The sequence below is a fragment of the Lichenostomus cassidix genome, chromosome 1 (assembly GCF_008360975.1).
Source record: "Lichenostomus cassidix isolate B80296 chromosome 1, HeHo_3.0, whole genome shotgun sequence".
Lineage (NCBI taxonomy): Eukaryota > Metazoa > Chordata > Aves > Passeriformes > Meliphagidae > Lichenostomus > Lichenostomus cassidix.
The window spans coordinates 13,366,362-13,392,359 of record NC_139479.1 but is presented as its reverse complement, the minus strand read 5'-3'; the positions used below and the strand labels follow the sequence as shown (position 1 = coordinate 13,392,359).

Genomic DNA, 25,998 nt, shown 5'->3' with positions numbered 1-25,998 from the left:
ACAGAAGCGTGTAATTCCCAAAGAAAAGAATTTTTTTTTCTTTTTCTCTGAGTTTTTTCTTAAGTAATTTATTTTCTCTCTCCTTGGTCTACACCTGCAAAATTAGGCTTTCTAAGGAATTTCCTAATCCTGCATATTATAGCATAGCAATGCTTTCCTCTTGGCTGGAGCTTAGAGAAGTGAGGCCAAAATAAAAGAAAAAAGAAAGAAATATGGAATTACCAAAGTATTGAGTTTATCTCAAGAGGGAGAACAAGAGACATTAAACTTAAGAAAATCCAGGTGTATGGAACAGCATATAATGCCTTAATTGAAACCCAGAAACATTCTAATTGTTAGAAAATGCTAATAAGCAAAACCACTGATTCCTTAAGTGAACATTTTACTAAATCACAGGCATTTAATTTCCTCTCATGCATTTCAATAGCATGCATTGCCTGAAATAAAGCACTAAAAGAAATGTGAAGATTCTGTTTACAAAAAAAAGATTTGTTGTGACAATTAGAGTTTCTTCAAAAGGATATTTTAAAATATTATCCATCAGCTAAGCTCAGAGAAAGCACATAATTTGGTACTAATTTGCCTCTAGCTTGAAATAGAGGGCACATTTCAGTGAAGTGTCTTGAGTAACCTTAGCAAGTGAATTTAAAGGAGTTCCTGTTATGACTAAGGGGATGGAAAGATCTGGCACTTCAGAAATCCCAGGGATGCAATATCCTTATATTTCTAACCAGAGCAACTTCATTAGTGCACTTTTTAAAGAACTGTAAGTGATTAACTGATAATTAACCAGTGGAATTGATTTTGATTTCAGACCATCAGCCCACACATTGTTAGGGCCATTTGATGTAGGGACGAGAACTTGTCTGCAATTCGGAAAAGTGAAATTGTGGAACAGAATTAAGACAAGACATTTTTCCTAGAATTACTCTGGAAGGTTTATATGAGTCATCTATGTTTGATACAACCTCCATTTTATTCCTCGACTGGGCATTTGGAATATTCCTGGTCTTTCTATGAAAACATCAGACTGGTCCTCGAGGTAAACTGAGTTCCCAGTTGGCCTATGAATTTTCCCAGGACAAATCTTTCATGCTAAAGGACAACCTCATTTCTTCTCTGTCTTTTCTACTGAAAAAGAAGGGGTAGTAACCTTCTCTCATGCAGCCATTTAGCCTTGGGAGCTATTCAGACACTGCAATGAGAGACACCCCCATTTCATCATGGCTGAGAATTACATATTCAGGTATTGGGAATTTTCAATGAGTTCAGTGCAGGTGGCAGCTGGCATTCACTGTTTGCTAACCAGCCTTCCCTCTCCTCTGTCCACAAAACCATGATTATGCTGACCCCACTTTATTAAGAAAATTGGGTTATTAATGTGTTAGGAAATGTATGCCCTGAGAATATTGGTACAGACAACATGAACACTGACAGCTTAAAGGGACAAGGTTTCGGGGAATCAGACCTGTGTTTGGGCTGAGACTGCAGGTGCACAGAGATGAATGGACCAAATAACTTTAAAAAAAGCAACTTTTTCATCTCAGTGGTCACACTGAGGCTTCAATGAATTTAGAAAATTCATTGAAGATACATAAACTGTTATACATTATTTCCCTATAAATGGAAGTTCAGCTCTTAATCTTTTTACAAACCTAATGTAAGTGACAACTTTGGTGAAGCTACACCGACAAACAGGAAAAACACCCAATGAGAGTAGGTCACTTACTTTAGCAGAAAATGGGTGATAAATACAGCCTTGTGAACTGTGTAAGCCAGCCCAGTAAAAGTGTTACTGTGCAGAAGACCAGTAAAAGTCTAAGAAAGCATAGGAAAAATAAATGTGAAGCAGTACAGACATCTCAACTGTCCAAGGTTTATAGCACAGTATATGTAGCTTATAACTTATATTTCAGCAATATAAAAATATATTTAATCAAATCTACAGAGAACTGTTTTATGAAGGAATGTTGCATTTCTTCCAACTCTTCAGATGAGTATTTTGCGTCCATAGATCCCTTCCACACACAAGTGGAAATTGCTTTTTTCAATTTTTACCTAAATTCTTTCCCACCCATCATAATAATAAAATAAATTCAACTTCCCTCTTTTAGATTTCCAGAAGGTTTTTCACATCTCCTGAATAGGAATTGATCTCATCCATGATGTCAGGCTGCTTCAAGGACACTGACACATGTGACATGCACAGAGACCTTCCCCATATCCTCGGAAGGCTGGCATAATTTCCTCAGTCATCCTCATTTTCACTTTACCATTTCCCCATGCTTTCTCAAAATGTGGGTATCTCAATCACATTACTGAAAGACAAATCTTATACATCTAGATTTCTCTTAATTTTCTGTAAACCATCATTCCCAGCAGCTTTGTTTGCTCTTCTGCTGGACAAGGTCATCACACAGAAGGCCCTGAAGTGCTTCAGCCCCATTAGGAGTTCAGTCGTGCACAGGATCTGGGGATGAAATATTTGCTGAAATCTCTCCTATTCCTTCACAACAATAAAAAGGAAAAAGAGAAGAGGAGAGGAGAGGAGAGGAGAGGAGAGGAGAGGAGAGGAGAGGAGAGGAGAGGAGAGGAGAGGAGAGGAGAGGAGAGGAGAGGAGAAGAACAAAAAATACCCCAAAACACACAAACTCACAAGAAAAACCGCAGTGCCTGAGCATCTGCTTGCACCGCCCCATCATCAGCTATTTTAGGCCAGTGTCACTCACCTAAGATAACTCCAGATCCATCAGGCAAATTTGGCTGCCCAAACATTTCTCTGCATGATTCTGAATTATTCTTCCACATTAGAAGCAAAGCTCTTTCTTTTAAAATTGACCTTTGGTAATTTGACTTCTGTTCACTGTAAGTTCAAAACTGCTCCTTAGTTCAGGTAGGGAATTGCTTTTTCAAAGCAACACCATGTGGCACACCAAGGCAACAAGGAAATTCAGCTGGCACTGTCCTCTCTGCACTCCTTGCTTGCCAACAGGAGTAACCAAAGTGCTGCTGCCAGGAGCCCACCTGGGATGAGCCACCTCCAGCAGCAATGCCCGAGTTTATGGCAGTGCTGGTGCCTGTGGGCTGCAATGTTTTTCTCTATGTCCTTTTTGTTTTGTGCCATCCCTGAAAGCATTCCAGGACAGGCTGGATGTGGCTTTGAGCACCCTGGTCTAGTGGAAGGTGTCCCTGCACATGGCAGGGGGATTGGAACTACGTGGTCCTTAAGGTGCCCTCCACCCCAAATCACTCCATGGTTCTGTCACTGAAGGCTGAAGGTCCATCTGACATTCTCAGAGCCTCATGTTCCTCTTCTTCCCATGGGTGACCCAGCTCAGCAAGGAGCCCACACTTCCAAAGCATCAAGGTAGCAGGCTCAGGTACTTGGCAAAGCAGGAGTAATTTTGCTCACCCAGCCTGACAGACAGTGTCATGAACGTGGCTGGAGAATCTTTTTATTATGCACAAAGATATAATATAGCGAGAATTTCTCTAAGAGATTAATGTCACAAAAAGAATATATTCTTGGGCCAACAAGTGATGAAATTAAATCACAGAAGTTTTAATAATTTGCATTCTGTCTACAAAAATGCCCAAATCTAAACAGAAAAAATAACCACAGAAAAAAAAATAAAGTTCTTTCACAAATAATTTAATAGATATAAAATATTACATTTGTGCTTAGAAAATATCCAAACACTGAGGAGTAGGTATATTTTACATACTGACTAGGAATCCCATCTCTGTTTAGGGTCCTGAGAGGATCTAACTTTGCACTGCTTTTGACAGAATCTGAGGATTAAATGAACATATATTAAGTGGGAAATGAGATTTATATGTGAAAGTCAAAGCCAAGAGTCTTGCCCTTTCAAGCAAATTGCATTTTTGTGAAAAAAAATACATCTGAATACTTCACACAGAATTCTGTAGGTTTCTACACATATACATGGAGACCTGCTTACCTAAACTCCTGTGAGGAACATGAACACAGAATAATAAGAATAATAGATTTCTATTCTAAGTATTGAATCACTAATAATGAAGGAAATCAGTGCAGTGCAATTTCTTTTTCAAATACAATTCAGTGGTGTCAACAAACACCATTCCAAACTCATCATGAATTTTTCTGCCCAAGGCTGCGTGGGGAGGGACAACATCTATTTTGATTCCGTGTACAGTTCTTAAAAACAACATCGTAATTGAATGATTCAGAAATACTGAGTCTTGGAGTACTTAGAACGTGGAACTTATTTTTCTCAGTGCTTTGGAATAATGTTTAAAAATCCCAGTAGAAATTCCCCATAAAAATGTAGGGGTCCCATTGCATGTGGAATCAGTAAAAGTCTATAGTCTAACAGTCTCTGTGCTCTCGAAAAGGTGCTTTCCTGATTTATTTGCCCTGGAAGCTGTCTCTGCTTCCAGTAGACTCCCCTCATCTGGATTAAAGTAGAAAGCATCAGGAAACTACTTCTAGTGCTTCCCCAGCCTCCCAACACCTTGCAGCCATTCAAGGTCCTTGCTGCTCCTCTGGCTCCTCCTGTCTCTCCTGTTAGGATGTGTCACAAGGATGTGCAGGTGCAGATCTTTGGCTTCCCCTGGGAATTGCCGCTTGGAAACTTCCAGTCCTCAGCTCTCACAAAGATCCTCACACTTCACCTCTTAGGAAAGCCCAGCTACTACTAAAAGGGACCCCAACAGACAAATTCTTTCAACGGCTTTTGAAGGTATCTGACTTTCTTATTGGCTTTTTTTTCCTGTTCTGTCTTTATTAACTTCACCTTCTAATTAGGTCCCATGAAGATACATCTCCTCATTTAACTTAAAAGGTTCATTGACCCTCTGGCATACTGCTATAACCCAGTAACCTGTGAGTACAGTAATTAGGACATTATGAAACACTGAGTTGATCTGCACACTTCACATGCAGAGGAAGAGACGTGTGCTGTGTTGCAAAGAGACCTGGCTGAAGGAACAGAAGCCCAAAGTGAAGCAAAAATTAATATTTTAAGAAAGAATGTTGGGATTATTCATGGGAAGGAGAGATTGATTGGCACAACAAACTTCAAGGAGAGTTGCTAAGGACAGCACTCAATTTACTTCAAGAAAGCTCCAGGAGCAGTAAGCAATAAAAAGCAAGGAAAAGGCCGGAGAGGGAAGGGCAGCAATCACTCACTGAGTTTTGTAACACATTCCTACTGCAGCAAACTCACTGTAACAGAGCAGGTGATAAGAAACTAGCCAAGAGTCAGCTCTTGTCATGTGCTGCTCCTGGTGTGACCTGTGAGATGAAGATGGACCCACATTGTCTTCACCGCTTTCCTATAAACATTCATGTAACTCCACAAGGCTATTCATGCAAATTCAGGAGGCACAGTTTAATCATCAAGGAAATGGCAGCACCTTTGCTAAAGTGTTTTTCTTGTGAAGGCAACTGGCTCATTCTATTCTTATTTACTACTACATTGTTTTTCAGCCAATAAAAGTAGAATGTGTCAAAATGCCTGACAACTCCAAACACCAAGAGACAGATGAAACTGCAGATACAAGCCAGTGTGATACATCACTGTGAGTACGGAGCAGGATTTCAAGCACTTGTTTCAGACATCCCTGAAAATAATGGTTTATGAACCACATCCTGGGCTTTTTAATCATCACAGATATAGTGCCTTCAACAGGAGTGCACTGCTAAATATATGTGTACTGATGCACAACATGATATTCTAAAACAAGTGTATCGAGCTTAGATCTATGTCAAAATAAAAAGTGCATTAAGTGTGCACATGGAACTGTAGTTGTACCAATGAAGAATGTAGCTCATTAAATTGCTAGATTTAATGACAAGATTGTTAACATCACTGAGATATCTGCAAAATCCTTTGGATCATCCTGGATTATCTTTTCAGCTATTCCTCTTACATAATTTTTAATTTCCTTGGCAGTTAATCCTGTTATGGAGGAGGTTTTGAACAAACAGTTTAATTTTTGCAAATTGATTTCCATGATATCCCTTTTCCATTGTGCCCCTTCACCGTTCAAGCTCTGCAATAATATTATGTAATGGAGCCCACACATCACCCTTCCCTCTTTTATAAAACAGTCACATCACACCATGTACTTTTACAGGCACCTCAGAAAAATGATTTGCTGGTTCTAAAACCCACACACAATTCTTTTTTTTTCCTATTTTTTTCCCCACAGAGATCCTGATTTGCTTCTTCAACATCAGTTATTTATCCCTGTAGCAGCCTGAAAAAATAGGCAACGTTAGTCACTCCTGTAAATCCTGAATAAGCGATGTTAACGATTACAGTTTACAAAACTGTTACTGCAGGAGACACCTCAAAGTTCATCAATGAAATAAAGTGCGCCTTACAGTCTAGTGCTATTCCTATTAATCAAAGCTTTCCCACTTTATAGAAGCAGGCATGCTTTGAGCCTCTGTGTGTCTGGGGAGCTCAGCTTGCTGTAATTCCATAAACATTTGTCTTCCCTGCAGAATCACGAAGCCAAAGGGGATCAATCAGGGATGATATAACTCAGGGCAAAAGTGCTGGGATCCAGTTCAGTGACTTAGGGGCACACCTTCTACCTTGCCAGATGGATGCCTGTGAAACTGGTCCCTCAAAGCCCTGCATTCCACTTTTGGCCACTAGGAAAAGGCTGTGGTGATGCACAGACAAACTTCAATGCCAGTTCAAAAAACCCTTTCTCCCTGCTTATGACTTTTTTTTTAAATTCTCCATTATGCTATAAGATATAAAACCACCACATCCATACTGCACCTAATGGTTGGAAAGGAAGGAGTTTCTGGAAGAAACAGCTATCCCAGTTTTACTCAGTATCAGACCATAGTCTTTCTCTCAAATATCATCTTTATCAACCATGCTTTGTTTTCAGATTCAAAGAAACATTTCCTCTACATGGTCAGCATGAGATCCAGGTAAGTGTGGCATTTTCTTGTTTAAAGCAGACCTTATGTCAATGACAAACCTCAAAGGACATATTCCAGGCAAAGGCAACGTTTGTGTGGATTCCAGGACTCCGTCTCTCTCCAACAGGCTGCTACCCAGCCTTTCCACAATCAGCGTAAGAACTCACAAATGTTCCCATTTCGTTTCCATATTTTCCTTGCTGTGAACCAAAGAGGTTCAGGGGAAGCTTTAGAAAAATCTTCCGTAAGAGAGTATGCAGTGAAAGACATTTTCTCTGCTCAAACAGACCTGATCCCCAAACACTATGAAAAATTTTGCAAATAATTGTAACTATATGAGCCAACTCTCATCTAAGCTGTCAGAAAAGACCGGGAAGCACTTGCAAAGGACTAAGGGCATTTGGAAGCATGTCAGAGGGATTAAATAAGGAATAAGAATTGTGTGGGTCTTTGAAGGAGATGGCACAGAGAAGAAAAGAACGGAGAGGAGAAGACAGCATAAATAGTGTTTCAAAGCTGGAAGTGTCATAATCGGGTCAAAAGGGGAAAAAAGATGGCTTTAGCAATCTGTGTGCTTATAGCTTGAAGAGAGATCAGAGAGCGTGTGTTATCACAGACAAGGAAGGATGTAAAGAGATCTGGAGGAGGAGATGTAAAATTTTTTCAGTCCAAGTTTTCTCACTGTAGAGCTCAGAACCTTGGTGTCCTAGTCTTAGTTGGGAGCATTACTATAAAAATATAAGCAGCATTCATAACTATTTCTGCTCCTCCTTTTTCCAATCCCACATTTCACAGTTTAATAAGTCATCATGGTGGATGAAAAGCCTTTGGCTATATTTAAGCTGCTGGTCTATTTACACAGCAGGTGCAACAGAAAAAGCTGCCCTTGAGTTTCCAGTCTCCATTAGCCTTGCCAGCAGATGAAATCTGTACCAGTTTAGGAAAACATCACATTTTCTGTGGCTGTGTGTAGAGAAGGAGCAGAGGAGTGAGTAGCAACAGCCTCGTCTCTCTCTTAGTTTGGGGCTCATTCCAGCTGCATTGTTTATATTTAGGCTTTGTTTTTTGGCATTTTCCCTTTAATCATATATCTCTATTAACACACACATATTATAAGAAGACAATGAGGTTGGTTACTTAACACCAAAATTCGGTATGTCTTCAAAGATCAGTATCAGGGCATGTAGAACTGAAGCAGCATCCTACAGAGCCACCTTGGTATAAAATCTCCCTGGCTAAAAAATAACCATGTATTTCTATCCTATATGAACCAGCTACTGCCAGGGCCAAGAAATGTGGTTGGATAGTGGCCTTTGCAAGTGTTTTCTGGCAACAGAGAAACAAATGTATGCCCTTGTCCCCTGCTCCTCTGGCTGTAGGGTGTTGAACGTCCTCAGGTCCCAGCCACTCCCCCTCTCACCACTTTCCAGGTCTCTTATTTTCTATTCCTGCCCAGGCACCTCACCCCTCTCTGCTCTGCTCCTATTCCCAGGCTTCTCTGGCTTTGTTTCCACTGCTATACAATCCCACTGGGGTGCTTCTATTTCACCTCCTGGCTCTCTCCCTGCTCCCTACCCTGGTATCCCCATCCTGTGCTGTGCCACTTCTTTTTCATTTCTCATCCCTAAGACATGCACACAAAAATCCCCCTGGCCCACACAGGAAGCACCAGCTTCTCATTCCTGATCTACATTTCTGACCCCATCCCCATTCTTTCCCACCTTGCTCCTGACAATGTTAGACACTCTTTTGACATTATACTTCTAGGACAAACAATTGTTTTTTTCCTTAATTTTATTCTTGGAAATTGCTCTCCCACTTCTGCTGAAACATAGAAAAAGTCTTGAAACTAAAAGGCTGCTTTTGGAGTCAGCTGTCCTTGCCCTGATGGTCTGCCCAGGAGATCCAACCCAGTCCCATGTTGTTCAGAAAATTTTGATATTAAGTTAAATCATCAGGGAAAAAAAAATTAAACTGGAGCACACCAACTGAAATTCACCCAGCAAAAATGAGCTTTTTCATAGCCCCTCTGGTCAAGAGTAAAACATGTTCATTGACTCCGACCACATATAGTGATCCTTTTTTTTCCTTCTTTTTTTCTTTTTTTTTTTTTTAATAAGGAAATACGAACTTCTGTTCATTCAGCATGTCTACAGTCCCACTTCTGGGAGCCAACATAGTCATGCCAATATATCACTGTCACTGCTTGGAAAAGAGCCTCAGATTTATGGCAGGCACAGAACCCTAAAATAAACATATAACAAACAGTTCTGGGACCAGCAGAAGAAGCAAAGCCTGATTTATTACAGATGAATTATACCTCAATTTGCTAAATACTAAACTCTGGCCAATCCTTTTCCCTCAGCTAAAACAGCCATACCACCTATTGCACATGTGGCCTGCCTAGTGCAACTGGGGATGTGTTCATGTAAGTCTGTCCCCCTGCCTTTGTTTTCCTAGACCCTTTTCAGCGTCAAACCTATCAGAAAATTGTGTATCTAAGCCCTCTATCCCCATGTAAAACTCAGAAAACCAGCTTGGAAGTCATTGGAGAAATTATACATATATGTGTATTCTCTTCATACAGACATTTGTTGAAACAATGAATCTTAGACCTGTGCAGGAAACTGATATTTTTTCATAATTTTCCAAGCATTGACACAATTTTTTCCTTTATTAAGTATGTCTGTAATATGCGTTGCTTCTGTAGATCACACAGGTCTGTAGATATTTTTTTTAGGTCATAGAAATATAAAATTCAAATTATAATATGAGGGATCTGCAATAACCTAGTGAGAAATAACTGTTCATAGAGGAGTGTGTCAAAGACAGCCTTTGATGCCTCTGATTGCTGATCCATGTCTATGCAGCAAAGACACACACACTGTGCTGTGGGGCATCTATGTCAGAAGCTTCTGGGTCAAGCCACTGAAGATCTTTCACCTTGGCTTTCACTCTGTTTCTTAAATGTCTTAGTGAGAATATCCAATTTTAAAAAATCCTGGTATATTTGATGTGATTTCTCCATATTGCAGCAGGTATCTCCAAAATGATGGCACATTCCCATTAGTACAGTTTACACTACAGGGAACAAACGATTCCAAAAGTCAATGACAGTGAAGACAAGGACCTCCTAATGTGAAGTATCAGAGACAAAAATTAGGGGGGAAATAAGTTAAGGGGAAAATAAAGAACTGGTAAGACAGATGGAATAACCTCAAATCTCTGAATAACCTACAGCAATTTACACACCCTTCGGAAATGCAAAGTTTTTGAATTAATGTGGTTATGTAGAATACATATTGCTATTCCACTAGCCCATGTGAATACAGATTTCAGCCCTAGGAAGAGTGTGTTCTTTCAGGGCACTCACTGATACCTGTTTGAATACCTGTTCTGTTTGTCCTATCCTATCCTATCCTATCCTATCCTATCCTATCCTATCCTATCCTATCCATCCTATCCTACCATTCCTATTTTTTCTTACATTACATTAATCATTGCATCTTGTCAAAATCTTTCACCTGAATGTTACACAATACTACTCAAAACTGTTACATACAGCATTCAAAATTTTTCAGCAGTTGTTTTATTCTCTGTACAGTCCTTTCCTAAAAATAATTTTTAAAAAATTGCAAATTCATTTCACACCAACTAATTTATATATTTTTTTAAATCCAGATAGTGTCACAAAACATAAAGTGAATCTTTGTTCTCCTGAAACTACAAGGGGATTTGATTAGAGAGAAGGTAGCTCTTGATGCTTCTGCCAGTAGAGTTAGCATCCCTACAGCCATTCCTCTTGTCAGAAAATCCCAGCTGGTAGTTTTTGGTGATTTTTGTAGATCAGACACCAACAAATAATTTTTAACCTCTTGACTACCTTTTTGAAACTAACCACTGGGCCTTACTTGAGTGTCCTTTTTCTTCTTGATTTCAAGAAGTTCTGGGAGTAATCTGCACATCTAAAAGTGTCTGTGGCCCTAAGCTCTAGTGACTGTAGGTTAAACATTGGAACTGGGTTGTTTTTTTATGAAAGGTATCTGAAAGCTGTCCCCTCCAGAATCGAAATAGCATTGGGTACCTTTACTATGAAGTGACTGCTGGGGACAAATGCCATCCACTAAACTTCAAAATTTGCTGTTGTTTTTAAGTTTCACAGCTGTGCAGCTCCTGACCCAAGTGAATTTGACCTGCAAGTCCTAATGACACACAGCACAACGTGGTGTGACCTTGTAGAGTAGACCTCGGGGTCCCAGCATTACAACTACACGAAAAGATAGCTATGAAACTAAATAAAGTGCTCAAAGTTAAAATTTCTCTTTTAAGATCAATGAAAAGATTTTATTTGAAGAAGTTATGGCCCATTTCTGTTAATAATGAGGCTGCTGCCAGACAACCTAAGAGATATATCCCCCCAGGCCATGGTATAGAACTAAAGCCAAGTGAAAAAGACTACAATATATTAATTAATCACTGGACTTCCAGCTTCTCATTAACAGTCTCCACTGAAGTTTTAGTAATTCCTAAGCATTGCAGAAAAAAATAGAACCCACTTCAGGGATTCAAGCAACAACAGATTAATTCAGCAAACTTTTGAACCTAGTGTGGGGATTGAGTTCTAATCCTAAATCTAAAGAGGATTAAGGAGGAAAATTCCATAAACACAGAAAGGCCAAGACAAAACCAACCAGCCAACCAAAAAGCAATGAGGCAAGGCAAATATTTTATCATAGGTTCTCGAAAAACTGCAGGAGTTGGATTGCCTGATGCCAACAAGAAACTTTTCAAAGGCATATGAATACTACCATCTACAAATTAGTCTTTTCATGTGAACATCCCTGAAAGGTTTGGGGGGGTTTTGGGGGGTTTTTTCTGGTGGTGGTTTTTGGTTGTTATCGCTGGTTGGTTGGTTTTGGGTTTTTTACACTTTGACTTAACAAATATGAAATAGAGGGTTTAGTTAGTGAAGAATCAAAAACTTTAAATTTGCTGAGACATTCTGAAGACTCCATGTCTCTAGTCAGATACCAGGAATCCTGAGTTTCAATTACTTTGCATCTTGTGGTAGACAAAGATTTCTGTTGATTTGTGTTAAGGCTGAAGTGTGAACTTCCTAGAGTTGTTACCACTTAGCAGACACAAGAAGATCTACAAGTGGAGGAATGGACTAGCAGTGGAGGATTTGGCTGGGACCAAACCCTTTGACATGTGCTTTCTATGGCATAGTGTTGCTTAGCCATGAGGAAGTAATGCAGGTCAAGGAGTCCTCTTTTGGAGCCACATAAATACAGTTTTCTATGAAATTTTACAGAGCATTCAACTCCTGTACAATTTCCTAAAGTGTCGGGTGTTCCTTGAAAGAAAAAAAAAAAAAACAAAACCACAAAAAACCAGAAAACCACTTTTCCCAAGAGTTCCATTTTTCATCTTCAGCATGCTGTTACAAGTTCATGAGGATAAAAAAACCAGAAAAAGGCAAGGCAAAGCAGTAAGTCAGTCCAGCTTATTCTAATAAGCAATGTCACTGTTTCAGTCACTGTCTAGCTAAATGGTGTACCACTTCAAATTTTAGCATTGTAAGTTCCCAAGGAAAAAAAAAAGTAATTCTAAAAATTTTAACATTTAAAAAGTCTACTCACTACAAGTAAGAATGAAACATTCTGGTAACTTTGAATTAAGTTTGCCATAAATTGGAGGGCTATAGAAAAAAGTACTTTAGGAAAGGCTAGGATTTTCCTTAACAAAAGTTACAGGTTTTTTTTTTTTTTTTCCCTAAATTAAGTCAGGATAACTCTAGAATGGCTCTTCATCAGTTACTCTACTGATAAAATACTATCTGTGCAAGGCAGTGAAGAGCTAAGGAAATCACAAAGGTCTCAAAGAAACATAAAGAAAAAACCCAGTGACTGTATTAGAGTGGTCCTGTTGCCTGCACAATTTAAGTTTGCACATTACTTTTCTGTATCTCAGCCTCAGTGCCAGGGACTTACTCAATGCATGGAAGTATGAAGATGAACAATGGCTCTTTTCACCTTTATAGAAATCAGCTCCACAACTGCAGTGAGCAGATATTCTACACGATGCAATGACAGCAAGGGAGGTGTGAGTTTTAAGTTTAATTCTGCTATGCAATGAAAAAATTGCAAAACTTTCTACAGAAAGTGAGAAATTTCTCAGTATGGATGAAACAGGGGTTTATGTCAGCTTATATTTGATATCTATTCTTATTTTTGCCCATATTTGAAGATTATGTTAATGATTCTGCTTTAAGTCTGTACAGAAAATCAAGCTAGGAACAGTGTAGAGATATCGAACAGATTATCTGGGCTACCTACCTGAAATGGAGCATTATTGCATAACATATTCTTCAAAGATGTGGTGTCTTAAGCAATAATCAATGTCTGAATCTGTGGAGCAAATGGAAGTTATGCTTGATTAGTAAATGTTCTTGACTGAGTAATACAACAGAACAAGACACAGAAAGGGAAGAGATCTTAGTATGGTGTTAACAAGTTCACAAAAATGCAGTGAAGGTAACATCCGTGAGCCATATAAAGCAGGAGGCACAGAAATAACAAATGAGACAGATGCTGTCAGAGATGGAAAGACTCACCTGCAGGACAAATTACTCCATCTAACCATCTCTAGCTCAGGGCCCTACAGATCTCCCATGGGCTCTGACTTTTTTTAGCTGGTTTAGAATCTTCCATTTTTTCTGGGATTGCAGCACTGCAAACACACTATAACTCATTTATATTGAGGATAATTTGATTTGGGTTTTTGTTAATTTTGTTTTGCGTCAAATGAAAACCCTGGGGATATTAGCTGCATTAATGTACACAATTACTAGCATTTTTTACCAGTTGAATGTCATTTTGTCAATTTGGTAAAGATCAGTAAGGCTACAATAAAAAGAAAGCATGATTTTCAGACACATCTGTTAAGTCTGGGGGCTCTCCCACCTTCCTCAATACAGATGATAACCTACAAGCAAATGGGGCTCACTGGCTTCTTATTAGTAATCCCACTGCACAAAATTATTTTACACCACCTTTGGGATGAGAGACAATCAAATGCACAAGCAAACACTTTCACAAATTTGGCATTCCTATGATAAGAAATGTTTAGGACTTCCAGATAATTCAACATTGGAAATAGAAAGAAGAATGTGTATTTAAGTTTGGGGCACTGATAGACTAGGTTTACCAGTATTCAGAACACTAATTCACAGATATTTTATATTAAGATGAGGTAATCCACTTTTTTTTAGTTATCCCTTTCTCAGTGAAATCTCTGTGCAAATCCAGAAGATTCCTCCCACAGTGACTTTGAACCACAAGTATGCTGACCTTTAAAAATCAACACCACTTTGTGGTTCTGTTCTTATCTTTCCTCTCACTGACAACTATGATAAAATTGTTGGCAGACTGTCGATATCTCAGACCACAGACTTCCAGTGAGTCACCAACTGTTCAGATTCCTCGTTATTCACAGTCCAGCTTCCTTCCCAAGCCTCAAGGGACCACTGGTGTGGGAAGTGCAAGATGTTAGTTGTGATTCTGGATCTGGCACCTTGATAGTGAAGCTATCCTGCCTTGAGCCCTAAGGCAAGAGAAGCTGTATATCCAAGTGGCACTGAGTTTCACAGCTGCCACAGTGAGTTTTTGGCATATAAAATGTCTGGGCTGCCTTGGGGTCCCATACTTAGGAAGGCTTTGCAGAGTACATTGTTTTATTAGTTTCACCCAAGGAGCAAGAGAAAAGAGAGGGACAAACATTTTGTGTTGCAGTCCCCAGTGAAGCCACATCCTTTCCCTCAGCTGTGGCAATGCTGCTGCAGGAGAACCATCAGGAGCAGCAGAAGGAGCAGGGAAGGCAAAGACTGCAGTGGAACAGAGCAGAGCTGCAAGAGCCCAGGAGTTGCTGGCCTGTATGGGTTGGGATGAGGGAAACAGGCTTGGCAGGACGAGTCTGGGAGGAGCAGGGGGAAGAAGATGAGAATGTAAGGATTTGTTTGGTGAGATGTTAGGCAAGTGGTCACACTCATGGCTCTGGTTTGGTTAAAGAAAAGAGGCGTCAGAAAGAGATATTTTTTCAATATCAAAAAGGAGCTAGGTCTTGTAAATCAAAATATAAATGCATCTGCTGACCGTGACAACATAATACAGATTCACACCTCTCTTCTAGACCTTTCTTGCTATTATTATGTCCCACTTCTGATCCAGTCATAGCATTTTGTTACAATGAACTTTGTAGCTTCTTTGGCTTCCTATGGAGATCTTGCAATCTGGTTGGATTTTTTTCCTTTTTTCTTAATTATCAAATAAAGACCAGCAGCAGATAGTTTTGGGCAGCTGACTAAGAAGATTCCACATGTTTTTGCTGTTGACATGTATAAATGAATGTAACCAGTTATCACCATTAAGAGGGACTACAGAGAGCATTCACTAGGAAAAAAACAAGCAAAACTCTTGCTGAAAATGCACCCTGGTGATTTTTGTACTACATATCAGTGTCCTTATAGTATTTGAATTAAATTTCATTTAATGATAATTTATAGAGGTATGCTTATAATCACACATAATTAGCTGAGTAAGAAAAGAAACACTGACTTCCTAAAGAAATACAATAGATTTTTTATATCTTTGCTTCAAAGACAGTAAAAGGTGTCAGCAAGCTCCCATGCTTGAAAGTTTCTGGCCCAAGTCCAACCACTGCAGCTCAGAGCCATGTAAAATCATCTGCTGAGGTCAGAAAAAGCAGACCCCTGCCTGTGTGACACTGTCTGAAACAGTAAACCCTGCTTCTCATCACAGAGCTGCTTCCAGGTCTGCTTGGGTTCCTGGTGCTGTCAGTCCCACAATCAGAGCTACTTTGGTGACTTCCCTGCCTGCAATGCTCATGTACCACTTCAGACTGAGAGAGATAAACACTGAGAGAGAGATAAATACTGAGAGATGGATGGGGTCACTCTTCAAAGGTGTGTGATCAAGAGTGTCTTTCTAATGACTTCAAGTGGACTTTGGAGTAGGTCTTGGTGCTAGTGCCTGTTATCCAAGCAGAATAAAGCTCCATAGAACTGGAAACCAGCTGTATAAAAATTATGAGCCATCCTAGCAGCTGGCTACTGTATTTATTCTACAGATTAGAAGGTCTATTCCTTTTTGTTTTTCACAGGTAGGCATCAAAGCTCTGTGACATATTAAGCATTGTTTATTAAGTATGATATGACAAAAAACCTACCACCTGTTCTACTTAAACCTCTAAAACATTTGGATCTTAAGCAAAGAAAAGCCCTAAAATGCTGAAGCACATCACTGTCTCAGGGGCACTCAACAACAGCAAGGTGGAAGAGCCTAAAAATAAGGCCCACCTGTTTAAACGGCTGAGACAGATAGAGATGAGCAAAAGGCTTTGTAATTAAACTGCAGTGTAAGAAAAACTCATCCAGAGTCTTTAGAGAAACATGTTCCAGATTAACAGTCAGCTCCTGGGCTGCTTAAGGAAGCTGCTGATAAACCATGGCTGGATTTTCTAGCGCCCTGAGCCATGTGACTCATGATTGCCTCCACCATTCCAATCCCTCTTGAACACTCCACACTGCTGTTTCTGATTCCCATTATCTGTAAGGGATGTATAAACTCAGTTTCAGGGGTGTTTATTCTGTGGTGTGGACCTCAGTCACCCTTTGTGAAGTTCCAACCCATCACAGTTACTGGCAGAGCCTCTGCACAGCTCTGTTTCACCACTGCCAGACTGTGGCTGTAGGATCACAACCCCAGAGCAATGTGGGAGAATGAAGCCACAGAGAAGCTCCAGCTTGAGTTAGTTGTCTTGCCTGACATAACTGCAGTTACCTTAAGATTACCAGGCACAACTTTTTTCTTTAAGTCTCTCATCTGAGGCTCTTTTTCTTGTTCCTCTAGCAAATTTGAGACTATTTATGTTTCTATTAATCTTCTATTAAGACATTTTTCATCTTTCGTTTTATGATCTCACATTGGCTTTCCTTTGATAAAACATCTCTTCTGTTAAGGCACTTCTCTGTGATATTTGGATATAACAGACTTTGAAACAAATTAGTCCTTGATTAGTCCCTGCCTGTTTCTCCTCTCTCTCTGCCTTTACTTAACTTATTCCAAAAATTCAGTGCAAAAACACATTTCAACCTAAAACTTGAATTCTTGAGATTAAAACATGTGCAGTGAGACTCACCACTTTTTATCTGAAATGGGATAGACAGCAGGTAGCATTTAGTGCATTCCCTTTTTCTTGACATTGCTATGTGTATTTTTTTATGCTGTTGTTCTGAACCTTTGCCATATCTGTATTGAAGAACACATTAGAAAAAGAGGAAAAAGAGGGATAAAACGGATATTTTTTGCCTTTCTGGTGTCATTTCTTTCCCCCATTGGTTTCTGTGAAACGATCAAAGCCATCTACCAAGATAGCAGAAAAAGGTTTAAAATGTGTTTGTCCTCTGGCTTCCTGCTGCTCTGCCTGAGCCTCTTTTTCCCTTTGCCATTTACAGCATTGGTAGCTTCATTAGCAAGGGATTACAACAACCAAACCTGCCCTGATTCTCCAGCGAGTGTCCTTCTCCCTCCCTGTCTTCAATTACCTATTTAGCTACTGCTGTACATTCAAACCAGGACTTTTTCCAGCTAGTTTGACCTGGTCAAATAAACAAGGGCAAACCTAACCTGACAGCGTGTCCTGGCTGAAGGGATCCTCACTGGCACAGAATCTCCCCAGCCATGTCTTTGCTGACCCCACAGAGCTGCAGGAACATGGATAAAGGCCAGCATCAGGGAGACAGCTGCAGCTCCTAATGCTTTGGCCATTTATAACTGGTTCTGAGTCATCTCTTGGACCTAAGGGTCATGCAGCTTAGCCAAAACTGGTCTCCATGCCAGCCAGATTTCAGCAGAGGGAACAGACAGTCCAGGTTTGAAAGTGAATGCACCTTGCTCTACACATGCCCCTCTTCCTTCTCACCACCCAGGGACTGATAGTTTTGTCACTGCTGTCAGCCTCAGATCATCACATCATCACATCACATTTACCCCAAGGAAATGTAAAATGCCTGTCTTTTCTGCATAGAAACATGCATTTGGATGCACTCCCAAAACACTGAAGGGAAACATGCAAAGGTAAGTCAGCTCAACAGAGAAACCATGAGAACAATCATTCTCAGCCAGAGAAGGAAGCTGACAAGCAATTCATCAGTGACCTCCAGAAGTTCAGAAATCAGTGGTAAAGTATGCTCTGCCACCACAGCATGTAGCTCTCCAGTGGACTTTCAGGAAACCAAGATTATGCTGAAAATAGAAGGACCTCCCAACAGCTTGTTTAGCACCAAAGAGGTACCAATTCCTTTGGGAATCTGAATAAGAAATACATAACTAGCTTATTGTGTAAAGAATACAAGTACTGTAAAAGGTTGTATCATGTCTTCTACAGGGACCTTCTACACAGATCCAGTGAATCACAGGAAATCTGCTCTATCCCCCCCCAAAACCACTTCCCCTGTGTACAGCAAAGAAAATGTCATATTCTGTTAAAATCAGTTAGTTACTGGAAAATTTTTTTAGCTGAGACCAAAATAAAGAACAGGAAGGAATGCTTCTATCTACAGTCTTGGTACATTTAAATGTTTCCTTGATTTTATAAACAAGGTTGCATTGACAGGTAAAATATCAGTGTCCATCCTGTGTGCCTTTGAAAACACCTGTCAAGGAAGATTAAAACCAACATTATTTCCAGTCTAAAAATAAGCTCTGAAAAGCACTGTACTGCATGTATCTCTCAGTCATGCTTTGTTCCTTTTGCACTGCTCTGTCACAAATGGGCTCTCAAACCAGCTGATAACACTGATCACCTTGCAGGGAGAGATAAAAGGAGTCTCTTCTTGAGAAGACTGAGAACTCTTCTCGCTATTAGGTCTGTCTGTCTGTCTTACCACTGGGAAAACAGCTTACACCTCTGGACACTGATTTCTGAACCCAGGAGAGTGAAGGTGGCCCTGCTGCAATCACAACATGCTTCATCATGGGCAAAAAGTACAAACGAGCTCAGCATCCCCATCTCTGAAGAAAAATTTCAGCAACTCCAAAATTTAACTTTTTTCCTATTACCACCTGTAATTTGACCAGATAGACCAGTTTTGCTTAACAAGCCAGGTCTTGACTAAAATACCACTAAAATTAAGGGGCCTCTAGAAACAACACTCTGCTTTACCCATACTGATGCTCTGATTTGCAGAAGACAGGTGAAATTATGAGTTTAGCCTCTCTATTTCAACGCACAGTGCCCAATAGACACGTAAAACCTTATGTTACCACCAAAAATTTCTCCATAGCTGGGCAGCTGGAAGACAAATCTCTCAAATGGCTATTCAGACTCAGAAATAATGGAATTTAGGCAAATTCTGGACAGTCTTATGTGTCCAGAGCAGAGCAGAGGGACACAATCCCCTCCGTTGACCTGCTGGCCACACATCTTTTGACGCAGCCCAGGACACAGTTGGCTTTTTGGGCTGCAAGTGCACATGGGCAGCTCATGTCCAGCCTCTCACCCGCCAGGACCTCCAAGTCCTTCTGGCAGGGCTGCTCTCAATCTGTTCATCCCCCAGCCTGGACTGATACTGGGGGTTTTCCTGTCCTGTTGGACAACAACTGTGGAGAGCAGTGAGTCGATAATTCTGCTGTGGTGTCTGTCCCTCAGTGCTGCTAAAAACCCTTCTAAACCATGGGGCTCTGAACATGTGGAAATTATGTGCAGTCTTCCAGGAAGCTTTTCATTTGCTATTCACTTCCAGCAGCAGGAAAGCCTTTCTCAGATTTCCATTTTAAACATCAAATCAAACTAAGTCTGAGGATTACTGTTTTCCTACGCAAAATGAATGAATAATTAATTGTCATGGGATTTCTCTGTGTAGTTGCCATCCCTGAGGAATTAGATGGAGTCCTTGAGATTGAAAACAATAATAAACACAGGGACGTGCAGCCACTGCATGAATATTTTGGATTATTCCACTTCATATTCTGCCAATAATCCCACTGTTGCTAAAGCACACATCCAGAGCTCAGGTGATGATGATACATTTCCAGTAATGCCCCAGATGTGATCACCTTTAATTTCAGTGGAACACCTGGCAACAATACACATCCAGCATGTATTACAGTGGCTGTAAGAGAGCCACTGGGGTGGGATGCAAATATTTGAAATGAACAACATACAAAATTTGCCAAGTGCTAATAGAACTATTAAAACATCTGAATAACAAGAGAGATGTTTACTGTTCCCCACAATGGAAGGGTTTAAAACTATTTAGATCCTGAAAATAAGGCTCTACATGTTGTCCAGGAAACACTGCAGTGTTGCCACCCCTGCATTGCTACCCAGTGTTCTCAACTACTTTCTCACTACCCATACTGTTGTCCCAATATCATGATTGTTCACTGCCCTATCAGTTTATAAAGGGTACCTTGGGACAGATCTAGTCTAAATCCAATAGAAAGGATAGGATTGGTTTATAGTTAACTATTATGTCTCCATCCCTGGCCTTCTTCACTGCAGACTCCCCACTATTTTCTAGCACAGACTCCTTTACAAACACCCTCAGTCTGGAAATAGCTTGTTTTAATATGAAAAATATTTTGTGGCCTGTTGGTATCCTTGCTCTAATGCTAAAGGACATTCCCTTCTTATCTGGAAAGTGCATGGCTACACTGAGTTTATTCCAATTCCTAGAGAACATATGTATCAATAACACTTATGTAGCAGTATAAATTTGTTTCAGTGGCTTTTGCAAGCTGAATGATCTCAAATCCTCAAAACATCTTGGCTGTTTCTTCCCAGATCTAGATGCTATAAAGCAAGCCCTTAGCAATTAATAAGAAAACTTGCAAAAAGCAAGAAGTTGCTTTCAATGGAGAATCAAATGTTTGAAAATGTTTTCAGTAATCAGCTCCCTGATGACATAAAACTAATCTGGAAATCTCACAAGCATTGTCATTTCAAGGTCAGCAATTCAAACCTGTGATGCCACAAAGCCAGCTCATGATATCTTGAGGGCTACTCCTGACAGTAGAAAATTAAGATGAATATAAAAGAAAAAAAAATCTTTAGGTTTGAACAGAAATAAGACTGCTCCCTCTATTATGGAAACAGTGGCCCAAAAAAAGCAGAAAGATCCAGTAAGTGTCCCAGCTGAGGGGACAACCCTTCCATTTGCACTCACAGTTCTTCAGATACCAGAGAAATCAGAGAAGAAATCTGGAAGAAGCCCCAAAGATATGAAAAACTTCTGACAATTTTGTTCACATTCCAAAACATAATCAGTAAGGAGACAATAATTCACAAATTCTGGTACTTCTGATATGCTGAACATGCTGGAATTTACTCAGCTCTGACTTTGAGAACTGCTGCCTTTTGACTTTGAGATGAAAGCTTGGATAGGTCACCAAGTAACTCAGACTGGTTCATCTCTTTTCCCCTACCCCGTTTCTTACCAAATGTCACTTGAAAGACATTAAACATACAGGCTCTAAGGAATCAAAATACCTGGCATTACTGCAAAAATCTGCAAAATTATGTCAGCGAGTCTTTTGGAAAAAGGAAATGGATCCTGGTTCAATTTCTTAAGAACAATTGCAAAATGTATTAGAGTCCTCTAGAAACTGCTCTGTGCTCAAGAGCCTGGTGTTCCAGCTGCTGTTTTGGGGAGCATAGGGGAAAGGAATGATTCATCTGCAGACTAAGTCACCACCTTAAGTGGTTCCCTCCCTAAGGCAGGTGTCCTAAATGCTGCTGTTATTCTTTTGTGACAATTATGCTTTGTGTGAACAGGAACTTGCTTTATACAGTTCACTTATGCCCAGGAGGAGAAACCTCACTGGTTTTGTGATCATTTCCAGGAGCAGTCCCTGAAGATGGCGCATTTGGAAATGACATTATTTCATACTGCTGCATAGCAGCAATTGGCACCCCAGTCTACCAAAGACACTACTCGAGCAATATAAAATAGCCAACACCCACAAGGAGAAACAGATTTCTATCCCAAAATATACCTCTGCAGAGTACCTGTTGTATTGCATTTAATCTAATTTACTAAAGGAGAGATGAACCCTCTTGCTGCAATCAAGCTATTTTTAAAAAGAGATTGGTGATTCAGCTGAATGGTGACTAAACCACTGACAAATTTCCCCTATCAGCTTGTGTGTATAAAAAGATGCTTTGCTGGAATGTATCATCTGCAGATCCCACTATCTTGTTGGAGTGATTGGGGGTTTTCCAGTCAAACTATAATACTTTAATTATTATTTTAAATTATATGCAAATGAAGCTTTTAGCACATTTCAGAGAGGCATTGGGTCACACAATTGAGCTGTATTGGGTTTGCATGGCCAGGTTTTGGTCACAGCTGGGGCTAGGAGTGGCTTCAGTGGGCAGTTTCTAGAAGCCTTCCCCAAGTCCAACAGAGCAAATTCCAGCTGGCTACAAGACGGACCCACCACAGGAGGGAGAACATGTGAAAGCAACAGTTCTGCAGACATCAAGGTCAGTGCAGAAGGTGGGCAGGAGGTGCTCCAGGCGCTGGTGCAGAGATTCCCCTGCATCCTGGGATGAAGATCATGGTGAGGCAGCTTTGGCTCAGCAGCCCATGGAGCAGAGATCCACCTGCAGGCCCTGGAAAGGATCCACACTGAAGCAGGTGGATGCCCAAAGGAGGCTGTGACCCCACGGGATATCCAAAAGACTCACTTTGTAGCAGTCTGTGGAGGACTGTTTCCCACAGAGGGACCTCACACTGGAGCAGGGGAACAGTGAGGAGCAGCTGAGACAAGGACTGACCTCAGCCTTCATTCCCCATCCCCTGAACCACTGGATGGGAGGGAAGGAGAGAGAAACAGGAATGAAGTTACACCTGGAAAGAAGGGAGAAGTAGGGGAAGGTGTTTCTAAGATTTGGGTTTATTTCTCTTTATCCAGCTCTGATTTAATTGGCAATAAATTAAACTATTTTCCCCAAGCTGAGTCTGTTTGCCCGTGACAGTAACTGGTGAGTGATTTCTCCCCCTCCTTATCTCAACCCACAAGCCTTTCACGGTATTTTCTCTCCACTGTCCAGCTGAGGAGTGGAGTGACAGAGTGGCTTCGGTGGGTACCTGGTGTCCAGCCAGCATCAACCCACCACATGAGCCACAACCGAGAGAATGTGAAACAGTATTGCACAAGATCTTTGGCAGAAACTGCCGGTTTAATTTACTTTATATGAGCCTAAATGTATCTTCTGAAAGGATAAACAGACACATTCCCATGAACAGACAAACAGAGTCATCCCCCCTTCTGAATGTTGGTCTGCAACTCAAAAGATGCAGGTTGAGCTGCCTGCTCTCTACAAGCTGCTGCCTTTGGCAAACACAGGATTACATCTATGGACTAGAGATGACTCTGATGCCTCCTACAGCTGCTCCTTCCTGTAAACTTTCAGTTAATATAGCAGAGTAAGGAGGGGAGAAGGTGAGTTCTTAATTTATATCAGCAGAGGGAAAGAAATTAAATCTGTAAAGTAAGTTAAACCGGAAATGAAGTTGAGAAACAACTATTACAGCCCCCTGAGTAGGACACTTAATTACTCTATAGCTCCTTTGGAAACTGCCTTCTGGGGACTATAGCAGCAGCTCATGCTCATGACATTTATCAGGATGTAAGTTTGGAATATAATAATCCTGGCAGTTCACTAGTGGGTTTGCTTGGTCCTGAAAAACTGATTTCCTAGGAAATTACTTTTTAAGACCTATCAGTAGTTCTGTCTGGTTTCTCTGATGATTTACAAGACTAGATAACCTGTTTTCTTGCCATGGTGAGAACAAGTCTTAGAGAGCACAGAGGAATGTTTGTCCTTCTCTTCACCTTGATTTTAAAACCTCCCAGCTTATGTCAGTGAAACTTGTTACACATTTAATTAGCTATTTTGTTGATGCAGAGTTAAAGACAGTTTAGTAAATATTCTGTCTATTATTTCTATCCTCATAAGTCAATAATGAAAATTATGTCGCTCAGAAGACAGCATATGCAAATAAATGTGCATATGATAGACTGCAAGCAGAATTTGCTGGCATCTAATAGGTGTTTAATTGCTTTGGAGTGCTACTAAAAAAACAACATTATTAGGACATTTTTCTTGCAAATGGGTTTTAGAAGCATACGGTCAGCGCTATATAAGTGCAGTCTTATAATTAAAATAAAATAGGTTAGAAATTACAAGGTAGAAGAAAATAAAAGCTCAGCAGCAAGTATATATATGGCTAAACATGGGTTAGTGTGTGGTGGGGCTGCACCTTAATGCTGTGCTCCAGCACTACACCTGCCAGGAATTACCATTATGGCTCAGGAGGAACTGTGGCTGTCTAAGGAGGCCTCAGGGAAACAAATCCTTAGCTGGGGCTGGCATGAGTACAAATTAACCAATTAAGGCACCTGTATCAATATAAGCATCCTGACTCATTGTTTAATGGGATAATTGGAATTCTGTAGAGGAAATAAAGTTGATTACAGGGATCAAGCAGAGGGAAAGCTTTCTGAGCATTTGTCTTTTGCTTGTGACAAGCTGTAGCTCAGGAGGCAGAGAATGTGTGATGAGGCTGCTCACATGGAACAAACAGCACTACGGGGAGAGAAAGGTCAGGTCATTACTTTTTAGTGCTCACAATAAAATTGTGTACATCCTTGTCTATGAAGAAATAGGCAAAGGTCTGCACGTGTAAGAATAAATATGAAGTAGATATTCCAACTTCTTGTATGTATCTGAGTTCCCAGAATGTCCTGGTTTTACCTGATGAGTTGTTCTTGGTACAAAGCAATTCAGCAGATGATTTTCCCATCACTTTATATGCACCTATAAAACAATTTACAATACAATCCTAGGTGTCTGCTCCTTGGTTTTGATGGGTGGATTTACCCATGAAAGCATATGATGAACAGATGGTGGAGGAGAAAAAGTCAGAGATGAGGGGCTAGTTGGGTTCTCCAATCCAAGGAAATAAGATGCAGATGATTACTCTCAATAAACAGAAGACAAACTGATCTCGAGAGAGGAGGAAGAATGGAAATTCACTGAATTTTCAGGAAGCAATCTATCACAAAAGGTCAGCAGGCCTTTCACCAGAATATGTTTGAAGAAGAAAATGAAAAGGCATCTATGGCTAATTGTGTCCAAATGTATGATTTTCTTTGAAGGATTCAAAATATTTTTGTCCAATGGAAACTGGGGCCACGTAACTTCTCTTGAATGTTTCTGAAGAGTTAGCTGATTATTTGGGAGGAAAAAAAAAAAGAAAATCAAGTGCAATAAAAGACCTAGCATTATCTTTTCTTCATCTGTCAGATGAAAGTTTTGGGTGTACAAGACTTGTCATATTTTATCAGGGATATCAACAGAGAAACAATAAAGAACACCTAACATTTTATTTATTTATTCCCATTCTCCTTTTTTTTTTTAAACTTAAATCCGGCAGCCACCTTTGGAGATGGAGTTAAACTGAAAGTATATCCTAAAAAATTGGAAGGTATAACATCTATTATCAAACATGGTTATATGGTACCCATAGTTCAAATACAGTTGTATTTGATGATCTCTAAAGTTTTTTCCAACCTACACAATTCTATGAGTTTTGTACATACTCTCTTGGGAACTACTGACTGTGCTCATGGATTGTGTGATTAGACCCAGGAGATTCCTCAAAAAAGGCTCAGGATCAAGCCTGGGCCCTTTCTCATCTCTCACAGCATAAATTGTACCTCTACTTGATCTAGCCTGGAGATAAACCTGGACTGCCCTGCCTGGAAACCCAGCTCTGCCCTCAGGACTATCACACCAATCCAACAATTTCACCAGGATTTGGTCAGTGGGTTTTTCTGCACTGGGCTACTGTGATGCAGTTTCTCCCCAAAATCTGTACAAATGATTGCTCTCTGTGCTCAGGAGCCACATTTGGGGGATGAAAGAGCAGCTAGCCATCTTAAACTCCTCTAGTGTGGTGTTCTCTAAAACAAAGG

At 40.3% G+C, this 25,998-nt stretch overlaps 1 long non-coding RNA gene across 7 annotated transcripts in view; it reads right to left on the bottom strand.

The window, feature by feature from the left end:
* The window catches only part of LOC146444219 (uncharacterized), a 299,825-nt gene that overhangs the window by 91,683 nt on the left and 182,144 nt on the right, over positions 1-25,998 (bottom strand). For 6 of the 7 annotated variants that reach the window (XR_014849725.1, XR_014849722.1, XR_014849723.1 and 3 more), the window contains one exon: positions 13,270-13,341. This is a non-coding gene — a long non-coding RNA (uncharacterized LOC146444219). Of the gene's footprint in view, positions 1-4,207; positions 7,132-13,269; positions 13,342-25,998 lie in introns of those variants that run through there. The other variant, XR_014849728.1, reaches the window with a different exon arrangement.